The following is an 18787-nucleotide window of genomic DNA, read 5'->3' on the forward strand; positions in this document are numbered from 1 at the left end:
GTGCGGTAAGGTGATATTTTGCGCTGAAGACCCCCCCCCCCTTTTTTTTTTGCTTGTTAGCTCATGAAACCCGGAAGTGGCCCCCCCCCACTTCTGAAAACGCTCCGCCGTCCCTGAGATACGTCAATTGTGTAGCATTATAGTGGACAAGCCTCTTGACTTTCAATCGGAGGACCCGAGTTCGATTCCCGTCCAGTGCTTACCGTTCATAGACAAGATGTTGTTACCCACCATGTCCCTTTCGACCCAGGTGTCTAAAAATGGGTACATGGCAACGCTATAGGATAATCACAATGATAGGGCCCTCTGGCAGAGCAGTGGCAACACCGAAGATGCCGTCCTGAATGAAGAAGACCGTATTTGTATTGTTAATATTATTATTATTATTATTATTATTATTATTATCATTATAATCTGTGATAATATTATATCATCATCATCATCATTATGTTATTTTATTATATCATTATTTATTGTGTTATCATCATTATCATTATTATTGTTATTATTATTATCATCATCATTATTATTATTTTGACGAGATTATGCCAATCTCCTTTTGCCCTTGTTCTCCAGATTAACTTCCACCTAAGGGATGTCATCAATATGATACTTTACACGTGTCTTTGCCACAATTTCCGGTGTTGATCATGCCGGGAAAATTTGCGGCCTTCGCACAGTATTCTCTATGATCACGTTGTCGTGTGAAAACGCACCTGGTTGATATAAGGCCGTTTTATAATTGTGCACAGAGTAACCAAGTGTGCGGGTCCATAATATTATGTTTCTAGATGTACTCACATTCTATAAGTCATGCGCACAATTGTGTAATTATTCTCATCTATTCTACTGAGCTCTGTTTAATGGTGAACGGTGGAGTGGGGGGGGGGGTAGAGCAGGAATATGTTGTGAAAGAAAGTAGGAGAAGAGGCGAGTCAGCTGTATGGTAAGAACGGCGCGAGAATCAGCCGTTTGGAAATCGATGGCTTCCAAAACGTAACCATAGCAACAGCTCAGTCGACGGGAGGATGAGTGCTCTGAAGTTTCGTACGCGATGGAGAGAAAGAGAGAGAGAGAGAGAGGGGGGGGGGGGGGGGTAAAGGGAAGGAGGAAAAAGAAGACAGAACGGAAAGGAGCTAGCGGACTCGAAAGGAAGAGCGTGCCTATTTTTAGCCAATATTAACCTCCGAGTGCGAGAATAGATTGCAATAGTAGGTCAAGGGTGGGGGCGGATACAATAGCACATCGCCAGCGCGGAGGGAACGCTGCTCGCGCGACGGAGACGAAAAACCATCTGAAATGGCGCTATAGTTTGTTACAGGAAAAGAAAAGCGATGATGAGCAGCTAGTACTGTTGGATATTATGATAAGTCCTTGTGGAAGTAAACTATAAGATATTGAGCCGAGTAGTGAGACGCGAAGAGCACAAATGATATTGCATACCATTACGATTCTTTGCTGGCTACAGCTTGTGTATACTAACTTTCGATCAAAATTGTATTAATTATAAAGATGCAATTCGGATTCCAATGGAATGATAAGCACACTGTAAAAATAGACTCAACTTGCGGTATCTTATTTATACAAACACAAACTATTAGCACGTATTTAACAGCGTGACATGATCAGACATTGTGAACCCAGAATATCTACAAATTGCAACGAGCCAGCATTACTCACTGTACGTGAATGATAATCGAAACGGTTTGTAGGTTCTTACGAGAAGAGAGGGAGACTTTGCGGTCAGACAAATGCAAATTTACCTTAAGCTTGCTGTTGCTGATCGTTATTATAGTCAGGCCGCTTTCTCGTTTGGTTGACCTTTTAGGCAGTGGCTTTACCATCGCCCAGCGTGGGTCTGTAAGAGGATGTTGTGCTACGCGAGCGGTACATTACACCGACTCACACTACAAATATGATGTATCTTTTAGCCCAGTGGATTCCATGTAAAATTCATGATGAGCTTATTTCTGCTCGCTGAAACCGCTGAGCCTTGCAAATAACACTTCGACCGGAGAAAAAAACCAGTCGATCTGCGATGTGGAAGTTTGGTTTTGTAGTTGCACGTTTATTTCTTTTATCCCTTTCTCGAACTTACAGGTCATGGCAAGGTATATATAGAAAGATGTCCTGGAGCCGCTTTTAGCTTAGATCAATATGACTCATGTTCATCTTTGATTGTTTGCATGACAAAGTGATTTTACAAACGCCCAGTTTTCGATGAAAAGGGGCTCTACTTTTAGCATCGATTTGACGCGGTGGCGTATTGAATAAGCCACTTCCCGCGTTTAGGCAACATGAGTTTTTCATGATAATATTATATCTTTGAGCTTGACATCATATCCGGCTTTTACTCGGTAACGCGCATTATAGGATGAGACGCATTCGGCGACACCACGGGGCAATGGAACCGCAGGTGTTCGATCGTCTGCGAAAAACTTCCAAAAAACAACAACAAACAAACAAAAAAATCCACACACACACACACACACAAAGACACAGACACAGACACACAGACACACAGACACAGACACAGACACAGACACAAAGACACACACATTCTGCGTGAAGGGCAATGGTAATCAGCTAATCAGTCTAAAATATCCAAAGTCTCTTATACAATTAAAGTTTGTCGCCAAGTTGACATTGTCCTTATATGGAGCTGTTAGTCTGATCCGTTAGAATTGACAGAAATTCGGGTTGTTCAAAACATTTCTTGCTGTCGAATGTACCTCTGTCTTTTGCTTCTCATTCCCTATCTCTTATACCATTTGTCCGTTACTCTCTCTCTCTATCTCTCTCTCTCTTTACGTGTATATAATATATATATATATCCATATTATATATATATATATATATATATATATATATATATATATATATAATAGTATATATATGTACATAATATCCTTGTCTCTGTCATATTTCTGCTCCGCTTTTTGTTAAAGGAGATTTCCAGATGATATTTCATACTTCTTCTTTCATTTGAACATACATGTCGTATATAAATTGGTTATACTGGGTACAGAGTTTAAGAATTCCGATAATAAAACATGACGACATAGCAGCTTTACATTGGAAGACATGATTGAGACGCAGAAAAGAAGAAGAAGAAGAAAGCGTGCATACACAGGTGAAGTTGTTTATAATGGAATGACACTGCTACATTACTGGAATATGTGAGATTCCTATGTCATCATCCTTGTTTTGTGTATCATGTTTTGGGTTTTTCAAGGTATATGCATGCTTTATCTGCTCAAGAACCACAGGAAATGTCACAAATCTATACATGGCATTATCTGTTTATGAGCTATACAAGATGTGAAATGACATAAATCGTCTGGAATGCCCCTTTAAATCACTTGCATCACTTCCATTGCACCAGTCTCACATCATCATGTCGTTTCCACCGTCTTCCTCTCTATGAATTCCCAGTCGCTGATAAAGGCAATGCCCCAGCTGAGACCTGCAGTGGAGTTGAAAGACGCCGAACTTTCTCCGTGCGCAGAATACGTGACGAAGGAAGCCAGCGCCCCGGATTTTTCAGCATTCCAGGTATATTTCAACAGAAAGAAGCAAACAATCAAGATAGCGAATAATATAATGCGTTAGAAACTAACTATATACATTACATGGATTCTTTCATTTGTTAATTTCTGAGTCTATCATGTTGTGTAAAGCACCGAGACCATTTATAGCATTCTAAAGCTTGATAAAGATATTCTGTTGCACTGTCGTGGGATTTGGAATACATAAAAAGACTGCTCTGTCATTTTGAATCATGGTGCGTTCACAATAAAAGAAAACAATATTAGTCCATTACTAACAATAAAGAAAGTACGATCAGTTAACCGGCAATGATACAGACCTATTAAAGCAGGGAGTAATGCAATACAAAAGAGAAGAAGGAGATGAAGAAGAAATCATCTATACTAAGGGGATTTCCCGACGTATAAATGCCCTTTTGGAATTTATGGTAAAAGCGAGTATATTCCAAAAGGTGACCATTATCATCAAGTTTGGAATGTCAACTAAAAGGACGTTTTGTCAACATCACTGTCCTCTCAATATTTTTGTTTCAATATGTCGAGTACTCTCCTTCTTTTTTGATAGGTCCTCCTCAGGAGAAACCTGTCAATCAATGCGCTGTAGAATGAAATCAACAGAGCTAGATAATTTTGTACAGAGGGATATGCGATTGTTACATAGGACGGTGGTAATATTCTCCTCTTAAATGTCAAGCTAAAAATAAGCAGTCTTTCACATTTCGTGAAAGCAACGAGGTTTGACCTTTACAACATGTGACACGATTTGTAGCGCAAAGAGCTCGATGTTTTACAGTTGACATCTGAAATTTACACGGTTTTGAAATGACAAGTCGCATTTTCTAAAGTTTTTATTACATCTATCATCAATTCGATGCTGGACGTTTAGTCAGCAGAATATCTATATGTATTAGCCATCGCCATAACCAGTTGTTGGAAAGATACTTTCAAGTAAAGGAACAATCAATGATAGACTTTAGATTATAGATTATTTTCTTCACAAAACTCTGACGCACTGTCTAGTTGGTTTTCTCGCATTGTATACAACACCATGGCAATACTATTTCTGTAACCATTATTAAGTTTATTTTATTCATTTGAGTTTATTTTCCCCCTTTTCTTTATATTGACAACATAATTATTTACAAGAAAATTGAATACACAATGGTAGTTTAACACTACACTTTTGTGTTAACATAAACATAACACACATAACAGTCTAATCTAAGAAACATAGCAAATATATAATGAATAAATGATTAAGTAATCTAAAACTATTCATCAAAAAGAGCTTCATTGAACATACAATATTGATGGTAATAAGGTATTATAATATTGATTGTAATAATGTATACACAATGAGGTTACTAAAGGAACCAAGAGATAACACAAGTGCTATGTATAGGAGGTTTTATAATAGATACAATTTTCGTTTTACTGAACAAATCAGGGCACCTCTCATACGTGTTACTAAAGCATTTGTTTTTATGAGGATGTAAAAAGATAATAGATCGTTGTGACATAGGAAGTGATAAGCATACCATGAGGTCCAAAATAGAATAGAACTTAGTTGTGTCCAACACTCCAACGCTATTGCTTTCGTCTGTATTTCTCACACACTGTGTTGGTAGCTGCCCATTTACAACAAAGCAATGAAAACCAGGAATAGCATCCTTCTTTGAATACATGTAATGCACTTATTAGATAGACCGTGTATTTTGATTCGTTAAAAAAAAGACACATAAAAAAAAACATATCTTACCGATGTAAGCTATATAATTATCAGATATAACATTGTATGATATGTTTCCAGTTAACTAAAGATGTATTTTTGTTCTTAGGAAAATAAAAGGTGATTCAAAGGAAAATGAATCATACAAATATATTCATATATCAAATATATTTATCTTTTCTCTCTCTTTCTCTCAGGAATTTCTAGAGAACGCACAAAAGCTGTGGCGCGACGAAGGAGTACAGACATGTTACCTACGCTCCCATGAATTCCAGCTTATAGACAGCGCCAAGTAGTAAGTGTGTGTGTTTTTTTTTAAGGTTTGCATTTTGCAGCTTGCTCTTTTTCCGGCTTACAGTTAAATCTAATAGTCTATGGTCTGAAATTTTTTACAAAAAGGTATATACATATATATATATATATATATATATATATATATATATATATATATATATATAATATATATATATAATATGTATATATATATATATATATATATATATACAGCTGTATATATATATATATATATAGATATATATATATGGCCCATGTATAATTTATATGTATTATATAAAGCAACCGCGAACAGAAGGAAACTGACCAGAAATGAATATAATTTATTAGTGGAAAAATGAGCAAAGGAAAACAAGAATCTATATAAATATATATATATATATATATATATATATATATATATACACCGAATCTTTAAAAAAAGTCAGAAAAATATAGATCTTTCTTGCTCTGTATAGCTGGTTTGTTACCTGGATCGTTGCATACCAGATAGACCGGAATACGTATTTCAATATAACTAGACCTATAGCATTAAAAATGCTTTCTATATCCACTTACTGCACATGCATGAGAAGTGACCGCAATAGGAATTTCATCTCTCTTAGTGCTGAATGATAAAAGAACGAACCGTAATAACATGCAACCCTGAGTTTTTCTCTTTCCCTTGATGAATAATTGATCCTGCGTTAACCCAGCCTGTGTTTGTGGGTACATCTGAATATATAGCCCTCCCCAGGGCAATATTTCACTTTTTTCGCGCTCTCACACGTGCAAGTGAACTTCCTGTCCAGTCAAAGATAGGAAGTTATATAAAGATGTGGAGACTGGTTAGGGGGAACATGCAAAGTATGTTTTATCCGAAGGGTTCAAAATACCATTGAGAAAGACTTGTAATAAGTCCCGAGACAAAATCGTTGTCATTTAAAGTAATTTTTTAGCTATGACTTCTTCATGATGCCAGATTTTTGTGGACAGTCTCAAATGAATACATTTATCATCTGTCTGTGTGTGTGAGTGCGTGTGTTTGGGTGTCTCCATTCTGTGTGTTTACCACGATGTGCACGCATAGACACCCTATAAATAGCGTTGATCAAGTGTTATGCGTACAATACATACATCAGGTATCATAACACCTTGCATATCCTTGCACAGCCATTCTATATTTTGTAAAGCTTCAGCGGGGCACGTTCTTTTCAAGGAAACGCACCTATGTATGCGAAAACTAGATCGATATGTAGGATCAGGGTCTAGCGGATAGAGGACACCATGTCAAGGTGTGTTTTATGTGAGCCTAACGTCCCGAATCCACCATAATCCACGAAGACGAACGGGTCTGTCAATACCTCACGACGCAGAACGAATCCGGCGCCCTGCATCCACACTGACCCCTTGTGTTTTCATTGTGATAGATTATTGACATATCACACCCGTGTCGCATCAGTAATGCCTAAGCGTCCGGGGTGAGAAGAAACAAAACAACACAAAACAAAAATAGGACGAAGCCTCAATTAGAATGTATTCTAATGGTCTACTACGTTGGTTTCTCTCAATCCGCAGCTTTCTAGACAAACTCCCAGACATTCAGGAGCCAGACTTCATACCAAGCGAACAGGTAAGCACTTCTCGGGTCATTTCAGGCCATACAGTATAGAGGTCATTGACCTCTTGAATCCTCTATACAAAGGTCATGTTTTCCAGTCTGTGTATACGCTTATCCGTCTTACATAATCATGTCACATGTGTACGTGCAAATCAAAGCACATTTAAACGTGTACTCTGCAAAACAAAAAAGAACATAATAATTAAAATCAGGTACGAGATCAGAAAGACACGTATAATTATTGTTATTATTATTATTATTATTATTACTACTACTACTACTACTACTACTACTACTACTACTACTACTACTATATCATTATTATTATTGTTGTTATCATCATTACTATTATATTACTACTACTGCTACTACTACTACTACTATACTACTGTCATTACTACTACTACTACTAGCATTTTTATTATCATCGTCTTTATTCATAATATTAGAGTTTCACTTATTTCATCGAAAAGTGAAGTGCGGTCGCAACAACACGTACAAATTCAAACCGGCGGTGATGTCTTTAAAAAAAAAACGCATTAAAAATCGTATTTTTGGTCAATACTTCAACAACGTTTACATCTTCCCTGCAAAGCTGGCAAACTTTGACAGCATATTCTTTTCTCTCTCTCTCTCTCTCTCTCTCTCTCTCTCTCTCTCCTGAAACGATGCAATTTATCCAGCCTTTCTCGAGGCACGAAACAATGCAATATTATTGAATATCGTTATTATGTCAACAACAACAACAACAGCAACTAAAAAAAAAATCCACACTGTTCACAAAGCAATGTCGGTAATGTAAATCCTATTTATGTCAACGAAAAGGTTACCCATAACAAATACCACGGCGATACCCTTTGTGAGGTGTGCCCGACCTCGAGGAAAAACAAAACAAAACAAAACAAAACAAAGCAAACAAGTCATAACAGTGCAAGTATAAAAAAGGTACTTTCTTCCAAATCTTTCGTTTTTATTCTTTTGATTCTACAAAAAGAAAAATTCGCCTGTCAATTAGATTAATTATGTGAGGCGATTAAGTGACGTTACCGTTTCTTACATTTTTCTAGTAGGCGATTGTTTATAATATCACTACCTATAGTGAAAAAAACTGTGACAGTTTGAAATTCCAACACAATTTTCAATTTTTCAATTTTCAATTTCAATTATGTCTACATCGTTTTTGAAAACTCCAAAATGCAAATAGAAATGCAGCAATAGTATAAAGAAATTCAATTTTCTAAGAAGAAATAAAAATCAATGAATTGTTTAGATGCAAGTGAGTATTAAAATGATTGCATTTTTTTACTCGTCCATTTCAGAGCTGAATACTTGCAGGTACCGTCACAATAAACATGGTGATGATGGTGTTAATGATGATGGTGTTAATGACAACAAAACAACTAAAACGATTCAAACTTAAAAGAAGGGGGAAACTGGTGTACATCGTGTGGTATTGCCCTGTATGCATTGTGGTATATGCTGCCAAATATTTTTTTTGCTGATGTTGTTGTCCTACATTTTCGCGTTTATAACAGTTAACAGCTTTCTTCTTCTTGGATTGAATTTCAAGTGATCGATCATTTACGGTTGTACAATATTTACGTGGAGTATAAGAGCTAGCGACATAAAAGTATATTTCGGTAATGACTGATTATACAAAGCGTAAATTATCCACTGAAACTGGGGCAGACGTGATCAAGCGAAGCATATGACTACATGTAGTAAGGTTTGTGCCATAAATAGAATTACAATATCAGCGGGACGTCAGCAAGATACACGGATGATCAAACGGGTGGTATAATACATAACATGAATGGTATATCCATGGTTACGAAACCATGTCGTCGTTTGAGGTCAAGTACTTTTTGTAACCAATAAAAAACACACATGACACACGCAACCATCTTTTTATACTTGTATGAGATATTTCTGAAATTTATTGTAGTTTTTGTGCAAATTAACGAGCGCAGTTAACCCTGTCTGTGCTTTGACTGCCGCGATTAGCTCAGAAATCCCATTGGCGTTCCACACACAGTCCAAATTTCCTTGCGCAGAAAGGCTTAAAGGGATGTTATAGTATTGGTGGAGATGAGAATTGGACTTTTATGAGATACTTTTATGAGATGAGAATTGGACTTTTATGAGATACCAAGAAAGCACTTATGAATTAGTACAGAGCATCGTCATTCTAAGAGGCATTCAAAGTTTATTTGATGAAAGTCGGTCTTGGAATGGCTGAGACATCCAGAAACAAAGTAAAACAAAGCGATCGTAATAAAAAGGTGGGTCCCACCCTTATTAGGGTCGCTCTGTTTTTGATATCACAGCCATTTCAAAACCAATTTTCATCAAATAAACGGTGAATTCCTTATCGAATAACATGCTCTTTCACATTTCATGAGCGTTGTCTCATTGTCTCACCCCCCAAAAAAAAAAACAACAACAACAACCAAATATTAAAAACCTGAAGTTAGGTCTCAACCAAAACTATTACGCTTCCTTTCAAACACTTCTGCTATCAGAGTACACAGTGATGAAGATCGCAATACTGGTACTTACGGTACCCACACTGGTATGACTGACAGTGGTAGAGTACGAAAGTAGGTGATTAACCTACCCCCCCCCCCCCCCAAAAAAAAAAAAAAAGAACAACCAAACAAACAAACAAAAAAACAAAAAAAAAATAAAACCCTGACATTTCAAAAGCTGCTAATCACACGTGGACATTGCATATTATTAGCGAGCGATAGCGATTAATCATGTTACCAAACCCCGCCCTTCGAATGATGCCAGGCGATTTACGATGAACGTCAACATCAATATGACATAATTATCGGTTAATGTAAAGTTAAGTAACATACTTCCTTTGTTTACGTAAGTTACGTTGTGGCAGCAAAATAGAGGTGGAGGATGAGTGGAAAAGTCAAGGATAATCAGAAAACTGTACGTGCATGAAATAATATTACACACATACATACAGACAGACAGACAGACAGACAAGGCGACAGACATAAAATATATCAAATACATTACGTATACATTATCGAACATACATACATGATTGGTTCGATCTTCTTTAAACTGACAGCTTTTAATTTCTGTTTGTTTTTATCTTAATTTTCCGAACAGGATATTGTCAGGACCAGGAAAGTGACGACGGGAGTGGTGGAAACATGGTTTGACATCAAGAACGTCACATTCCAGTGAGTTACCATGGTTACTGCGTCTTCTCCTCTCTGTTCCCACCCTCCGCCACGCCCCACTCGACCTTTTGTAAAAACGAGTGGGATTATAAAGTACGACGACCAGGAAATGACAAATATTGATGAAACCTTGAAGAAGATCGATTCAGCAATGAGACGCTCATGAATAAGTAGTTGAACGCTGGGCGAGTACATGGCAATTGATTTTCGCTTAATAAGTAGCCTATTTAGGCCCTACGGGTTGGGGGGGGGGGGCTTGGGGGAAGGGCATTTCAACTTCTACCATGGTGAATGGTGAATGTATTGTCCTCGTCGACTTACAATTTTTGAACTATAGCTGAAATTTGAAGTCTTCTCCTCAAGTGAGCAACATAAGAAATATTTTTAAGATAAAAATCAAAACTAATATATAAATCTCGTAAAACGCCATGTTTTTCATCCTGCAACTTATCTTTTTTTCTTTTAGTGTTCCGACTGAGCCTGTTTTGCTTTCGTGTACTGTATTCATAACTGTTGCTCAGCTCAAGTGACAATTATGTAGGTTTTCCTCATCTAGAAACGCTGAGAAGTATTTGGCTCAAATTTTTGCTCTCGTGTGGTACATATTTTCTATTACTAACTCTCTATTAACTTTGTTCTATTAACAATTAGCATGCTGGATGTTGGTGGACAGCGGGATGAGCGTAAGAAGTGGATCCAATGTTTTTCAGGTTTGTAGAAAAAACGAAAAACAAACAAACAAACAAACAAACAAAAGCAACAGACGATTCCCGACGCTTAATTACGTCAGAGTTTGTAGCTAAGGATAAAAGACTCATAGCACAACTCATAATAATCATAATAATAGTCTCTCCTAAAAGCTTATGAGACACACACACACAAAAAAAAGAGCCACAAGCATGAAGATTAGCGCCTTTAATAGTATGACTGTTAACGTGGGAAAAATAGAAAAAACTCCTCAATCATACGAGTATGTAAATGATACGTGACAATCCCATGCACTGTGACTGAAACGCAAGCGTTGAAATGAAATTCAATTCCAAAAAATCTTGCAAAAACAAGTCAGCCTGATGTATTTAAGTTTGAATCTGCTAAATATTGAATGATGTGATAATTTGATATAAATAACATAATAATCTTCTCATGTTCCGACTGCAGATTCTCTTAAAATGTATTTTCCTCCATTTGGTGATTACATTAAATAGAAAAATGTAAATGTAAATTTTCAAACATTTACATCCCTTTATGGATTTCAAAAACGGTGCACAGCTTTATATAACGATGTAACTGATTTGTAACAGTGCTAGACACATATAATATTACAATGTTGCCTATAATTGCATTTGGTATTTGCATGTAGAATGGTGTTTGTTATTACGGCAGGGTGCCTTTGGAAAGCAGTTTTCATGATTTTGCAAAAGTGAACAGGTCTACCCTGCAGTATAAAATAAGTAAAACAAGTTTAACTGTTTCGCACTTAAAACTCACTTCACTGCCATATTAAAGAGAACAATTATTGTGTATGTGGATGTTCCCAACAGGTTCAATCAATTTGTTTGTTTGCTTTCTCCTGTTGACTACAGATATCACTGCCTTGATTTTCGTGGTTGCCTGCAGTGGATTTGATTTGAATCTACGGGAGGACGACTCGAAGAACAGACTAATGGAGTCACTATCACTATACGAGAGATTATGGAAAAACAGGTTCGGAGCTCGACATTTATACCTATATTTTATACCTATCCAAACATCGTAGGTCTCTGGAAGCGCATGAATAGTACATTGGTGTTTTGATTAACTTTTAAGAATGAACAATACGTATTAGTAAGGATCTTACGCTTTCGATGTGAGCTTGGCAGGATCGCGATATTCAGTTTATTTTTTTTTTTTTTTTCTGGGGGGGGGGGGGGTTCGCAAAAGGAAAATATCTCGCTTTGGCGTTTGTAACGCACATTAATCTTGAAACATTTCTTCGCACATTCATCTTGACGGATATTATTTCAAGTGTACTTGAGTACTTTACTTCATGAAGTAACAAGTACACGCCAACATTACTTCCTGTTTCAAAATTAAAGGCATATAGGCGTACTTACTTTGTCGTAGCCAAACAGGCATTGTTTATTGATTAGTAAGAACTAAAAACAAAATAAAAAGGGGGTTATACCAGGGGTGTGATATAAATATGAATTCAGTGAATGTATAGGACAGGTGTGAGGAACATATCAGTGAGCCTTGAGAAAAATTGAACCATGTGTTCCAAAATGATAAAATGTAATGTAAGGTAATGTGTAATATAAGGGTTTATTTATTAATTTGTTTATTTTAAAGAGTCATTTATGTTATCCCTGGGTTATAAAGCTGCGCAATTGGCACTGTGATGGAACGATATAAAGTAAAGGCAAAGAGAATTCAACTTTTGTTTTTAACTTTATCTTAAACGTACACGTTCTCTCAACTTATTACAGGCATAACTGTATAGGGTTGTTCTCATTTCTTCTGCCTTGTAACCCCCCCCCCAAAAAAAACAAACAAACAAACAAACAAACAAACAAACAAAAAACAAGTATATTGTGCATGGTAGATAAATAATTTGTATGTATGATTAAGTATATCAATTGTAAAAATATGAACTCAAGACGGGTTAAGCGCCATTTTTCAACATTTTAAAGAAAGTCCATCATCACGTAAGGGCAGAACAAAACCTTTCGAGAGATACCTCATTTGTTACATAACGCGGAATATTCTTGAAGCTTTGATTTAAAAAATCCAATATTTTTTGTTCATTTTTTAAAGCACGTTTAATACCATACATCTCAAATCAATACTTATGGAGTTTACTAGTACATGATTTGCGATCAAACTCTATAGAGAGATGTAATTATTCTTGCGTGTTTCCCCCCTGTCCACGCAACCAGATTTTTGAAGGAGACATCTGTGATCCTCTTCCTCAACAAGCAAGATATCCTGGCTGAGAAAATAGCTAATGGCAGAACTCGGATCGAGACATACTTTCCAGAGTATATGGAATACACTCCACCACGTGAGTACATTGAACTGTAATCAATATCGATTATCTTATGAAGTAGCGTTGCTAATTGATACATTATGTACGTACATGTACGTCATAATACTCGGTGTGAAAAAAAAAATAACCCACACAACAAAGACAATGTATACTGTTCATATTACTGAATATGGATTTTTCCAAAAAGAAAATGATATTATTCCGTGCCTGCCTGGCAGAAGGGCCCTTAGACTTGCAAGATATAAGCTTGGTTTAGGGCCGCTTCTGCCGGGCAAGCGACGATTGTGGTTTTTAATATGTCTACGTAAACTGCGCTATTCGTCTGTTACCCTGGATGACAGACATACATGTAGCGCGTAATACCAATACATGTACATATCAATTTCGATTAAATACAAGAATTACATTCGTAGTTCTTTACACTTTTTTGATAAAAAAGAAACAAAACAAAACGAGAACTCATTTGTGACCAAGGTTTAGAATGACACCATCTCTTGTAATATAAAGCTTCCAAAGGGACTTGCATGTGTTTAAATGACTTTCTCTCATTTAAGTCAAATTAATAATTGTGTGTGCGTGTGTGCGTTTGTGTCGTGTTTTTGTTGTTTTTGTTTTTTGTATTTTGTTAACACTATCTTAAGTGCATTATCCTCATCTTTTTCTTCTTTTTTTTTTCACAGCACATTGAGCCGTGGAGGAACAGTGTTGTGGGTGTTCGTTACGAGGTCAATGGAAGAAAGGCAGCGCCGAAAGGAATCAGGTACTGAGTATGCAACCACCACGTGCACTCTCCGCCATTTCGTGATATAACCATTCTATGTTATATAAGTCCACACATACTAATCTGTCAGAGCTATGTACTGTATGTGAGCGTAATCGTTGTTCGTAACAGATTGATTAAAAAAAAAAAAAAAAAAAACCGATCCTCTAAGCACCGCGGGCAACCTGTTCGTCACACGATATCCATAATATAGCAATGTCTTAGGAAGCAATGGTCATTTATACATGTCGGAGATTTTAAGTAGCAGAGGCATGCAGCCACGTCTGTACAGCTCTCTCTCTCTCTCTCTCTCTCTTTCTCTCTCTTTATTTTTCTTGGGCTTTGAGTCCTATTCTAAACACCCCCCCCCCCCCCAAAAAAAAGGAACCATGTTAGCGTTACACCAAACCTGACTTGCCCGAATATTTTACATAGTATTAGATACAGTAAATGCATCAGAGAAAACTGTGGAAGTATGCTCAACCAAACGCTCAAGGAAAACTATGTTCTTTCACTTTCACGAATGACTCTTTTTTTTTTTTAACCTGCAATCTTGGTATTGTTACAATGTTATTAAATAAGTCTTTGTTATGGGATATAGACATGTTGTCAGAGATTTGGGGGTGTTTGTAGTTTTGTTGTCTTGTCTGCAAACATTGTGTTTCCGTATTACAGGAACCGTTTACCTCTACCCAGTTACATAATTACCATACTTGATTGCAGTTTGATTTGCATTCTACTGCGTCATCTTTGTAATAAGTTTTTCTGCAAGGGAAAGTTGTTGTAATTGAGTTCACCGAGAGATGTGATATAATAATAGTCCTGATGTTATTTTTGTTTCTTTGTTGTTGTTTTTTTTTCTTCTCTTGTGAGATGAATTCATCACGATGTAGCTGTTTTCCGTCCTAAAGAAATCACTTACCCAACGATCATTAAACAAAATCGCTCTACACATCAATAATATTGTGACAGATAGACTGTAACCTGTTGTTTTGATCCCCCTCCTCCTCCTCCTCCCCAAAAGCATTCCCCGAGTTGGGACTCATCGAGAGCAGGGAATTCTTCAAGGCCAAGAGCTTCATCAAGGACAAGTTCACGGTGAGTCTTATTCACCCTTGACAAATATGAAACAGGCAGAAAGGAAAAGATAAAGCGAAAGCAAAACAAAAACAAAACAAAACAAACAAACAAACAAACAAACACACAAGTCCGAAAAGATGTTAATGTCTGCGTAATTCTTATGCACGTACATTTTATGTGTATTATACAAAATAGATGTATTCATATATCTATAACTTGTGTAGAAATTAATGCGTAAATTCAGTAGCTTCTTGTCAATATACAGCATGTGTAGCTAAAAAAAGAAAAGAAAAGAATATCATTGCAATGTCATTTTGGTGTTTACCGTGCTGGAAAGTGTTTCTTTCTTCACTGTTTTTGTTTTGTTTTGTTTTGTTTTGTTTGTTTTGTTTTGTTTTTTGGTGTGTCTACCGCTTTGTAGTTGTCTTTAGAGTTCTGTATACAAAGGTAATGATACATTACCATACAGTACCTTTGTGGTAAGACGTCGAAACCGTGGCCATTTCTGTATTGGACTCTCTTTAATCTCTCCGCGTGACAGTCCATGACAAAAACAAAACAAAATAACAACAACAACAATATATCCATCTATCGGTTATTATTATCATCATTGTTATTATTAATATTATTATTATTATCATTATTATTGATAGTAGTAGTAGTAGTAGCATTATCATTTCCCAACTCCTTCTTCTCTCTTTCCAACTCGCAGAATATTAGCGTGGTGCAAAACACGGAAATCAAATTCCGCAAGTGTTGCTACCCACACTACACGTGCGCGGTCGACACGGAGAACATCAAGAAAGTCTTCCATTACTGTGAGGATATCATTCAGAGAGAGAACCTCAAGAAGTACGAACTCTTATAGCGGCATCTGACATCTTCATGGATGGCTGCTAAAGCGACAGACAATAACGACTTTTTACTGCTGATGCGCTCACCGGGATATTGGTGCGTTGGCTGACGTCACAGCTGTGTGGACAGGGGAAGAGTTTTTGAACTTTTGTTGGTTTACATTTCATCGTACCGTCCACGGCCATGAATCGGTCTTCGTTGGATATAATCTACACAATGTCGCCGAATTTTTCGAAGTGTTGAACGTTTAGCTTTACTGTACTTATAAGTTTCCATAATGTTGGTCCTTGAAAAAAAAATCAATCAAGAGATACTGAAGAAGTCGATAACTTGCTTTACAGAATGTGACATTCTTAATATTCTTTCGCTTCTGATTTTCTTATTGTTTCATACAAGCATTATTCTTTTTGTCATTATTACTGCGTTACAGTTATTATCACAGTTTTATTACATTACCATCATTGCCATTATTCCTATCGATTTTTACACATAACAGAATTAATACAGTACTGGAAATGAATGAGCTACTATCTAACTACGTTTTAAGGGAAAAAAAAGAGTGATGAAATGGTCGTGGAAGTATTATGAGGATGATGAAGTAAAAGGGATAGTCGTGGATAACGGGGGGTGAAAATTACTTTAGGTATGCGACAGGATAACTTCCTTTTGAACGAATGTGGAATGGGCTGTCGCGCAGCTCAAACGGACCAATGGTACGAGATATTAAAGCGCCCTCTTCGGCGTCGATAAGCTGAAATCAATCTTGTCAAGTTTTGCTAGAGAAAGAAAAGAAATGATAAGTGTAGATGCATCCAGGTACTTCAGTATAAGGCATTCAGCAGGCCTGCGTGCCCTCCTGTAGCAATATACGGCGTGAAAGAAGACTATAACTTTTTCTTTTCGGTTCTTTCTCTCGTTCTGTATGTTGTTCTGCCGTACTAGTTTTCTGCGATTCTGCGAAATCCGCGAAATCTCTTCGATTTTTGTCAAAAAAAAAACCCAACAACAACCAGAAACGAAACTGACGAATGCAGATGTGAAAGGTTTGTTTCAACAACTCAGCGTCAGAAACTTTGGTTAGTGCGTACAATGCTATGGTGTTTTCGGTACCAAACAGCACTCAAAATACACAATTAGCTAATATCCGTGTCATTACACAGTTGATCATTCGCTGAGGAAAGTTTGTATTCCGTATGCGAAAAAAAAAAACCCTACTGTCTCTCACTTATCCACTACTAGTATCATATTATGACGTAGGTCGTATTATTCCTCTCATATTGCACATTTTAGCTCGCAACATTCTGCTCATCAGGCAAAGGGACAAAAAACGAAGTGGTAGCAAATCAACATTTAAAATGTCACTCCAACCTTTTTGTAAGTAAAATTTAACAATCAGAATGTCGGATTTACCATTTCTGAAATGGCAGTTCAACATTTTTTTTTTTTTTTAATTGACTTTACAATTTAACTATAAGTTGGAGAAGTGACAAGATCTGGAATGTTGATTAACCATTTCATTTTTAGAGTATGGTAGTAAGAAAGAAAGTAGTTCTCGACACGAGTCACACATAATCATGTACGTAACCTGATGTGTACGTGGACTTGTGCAATTCGCCGTATACGGTAAGGCCTTGACACTGTATGGTAGGTGAACTTCAAAGGAACTGTAAGGGTAGTGTGTCTGCGTTTGAGCGTATTTTGAGTGTGTGGCTTATTAGTTTCTGTCTATTCGTTTGTTTGTCTGTCTCTCTGTCTGTGTCTGTATCTCTTTCCCTTTACCTGTCCATTTCCCCATTCGATTAAACGTATAGTATGAACTTTTGCAAGTTAGACGGACATCGTAACAACTTAAAAATTCCGTCCCATACGATCAATGCATGTCTCATGCAATCTTCTTGTTGCTGTTGTTGTTGTTCTTTGGGGGGCGGGGGTGGGTAAAGATGTACACTATAAAGAGTAGATTCGATGTCTTCGTGTTATGTGTTTGTGGGTTTACTTTATTTGGCTGTAAGACGGTAGCAATAGAAGGAATGCAATCAATCCGTGACCGTGTGCATTATATCAATATGCAAAGGCATATGGCTATATTCCACTTTCTGAAGTTGTGGATATGCGGAATTTAGTCTTTCTTCTTCATTTCATGTCCGAGTAACGAGAGGCATATCTCAAACTGAACGCTATGATCCCTCACTTCTTGAGCGTTTGAAGAGAAATGTATACGCGTAACAAGTACAATGACTGCACAATATAAAGAGAGCATGGGATTGTGAACTGTAGACCTAGGATTCTGACGGTTATGACGATGGTGACGATGATGAAGAATAACTAAAGCGGTAAAAAAAGCGGTAAAAAAGTGGTAAAAACGAGGACATTGATTATGATACCAATGGTGATGGTACCAAAATAAGGAGACATCTCTAAGTCTGACTTCTATTTGTTCTGTTAGGTTTTTGTTTGTTTGTTCGTTTGTTTTTTCGTTTGGTAATAAACAGACTCGCGTATCACGAGTTTCGTTTTGGTTTATTTGATGATATCCAACTCCGTGAAATAGGAGCGTAATTAATTGGTTGATTTTATGAAGATGAAAATTCTGAGGGATTTTTTTCCCTTTCGGCACTGAGCGATTCATGCACTGCCTTTCTGATCGACCGAGTATACAGCAACACAATCTATTGTAAGTCAGCAATACAAGC

At 36.9% G+C, this 18787-nt stretch overlaps 1 pseudogene; it reads left to right on the forward strand.

The window, feature by feature from the left end:
* The window catches only part of LOC140238812 (guanine nucleotide-binding protein G(s) subunit alpha-like), a 33567-nt pseudogene extending 17460 nt beyond the window's left edge, over positions 1-16107 (forward strand).
* Positions 16108-18787: the final 2680 nt, after the last annotated feature.

This window comes from Diadema setosum, chromosome 15 (assembly GCF_964275005.1).
Source record: "Diadema setosum chromosome 15, eeDiaSeto1, whole genome shotgun sequence".
NCBI lineage: Eukaryota > Metazoa > Echinodermata > Echinoidea > Diadematoida > Diadematidae > Diadema > Diadema setosum.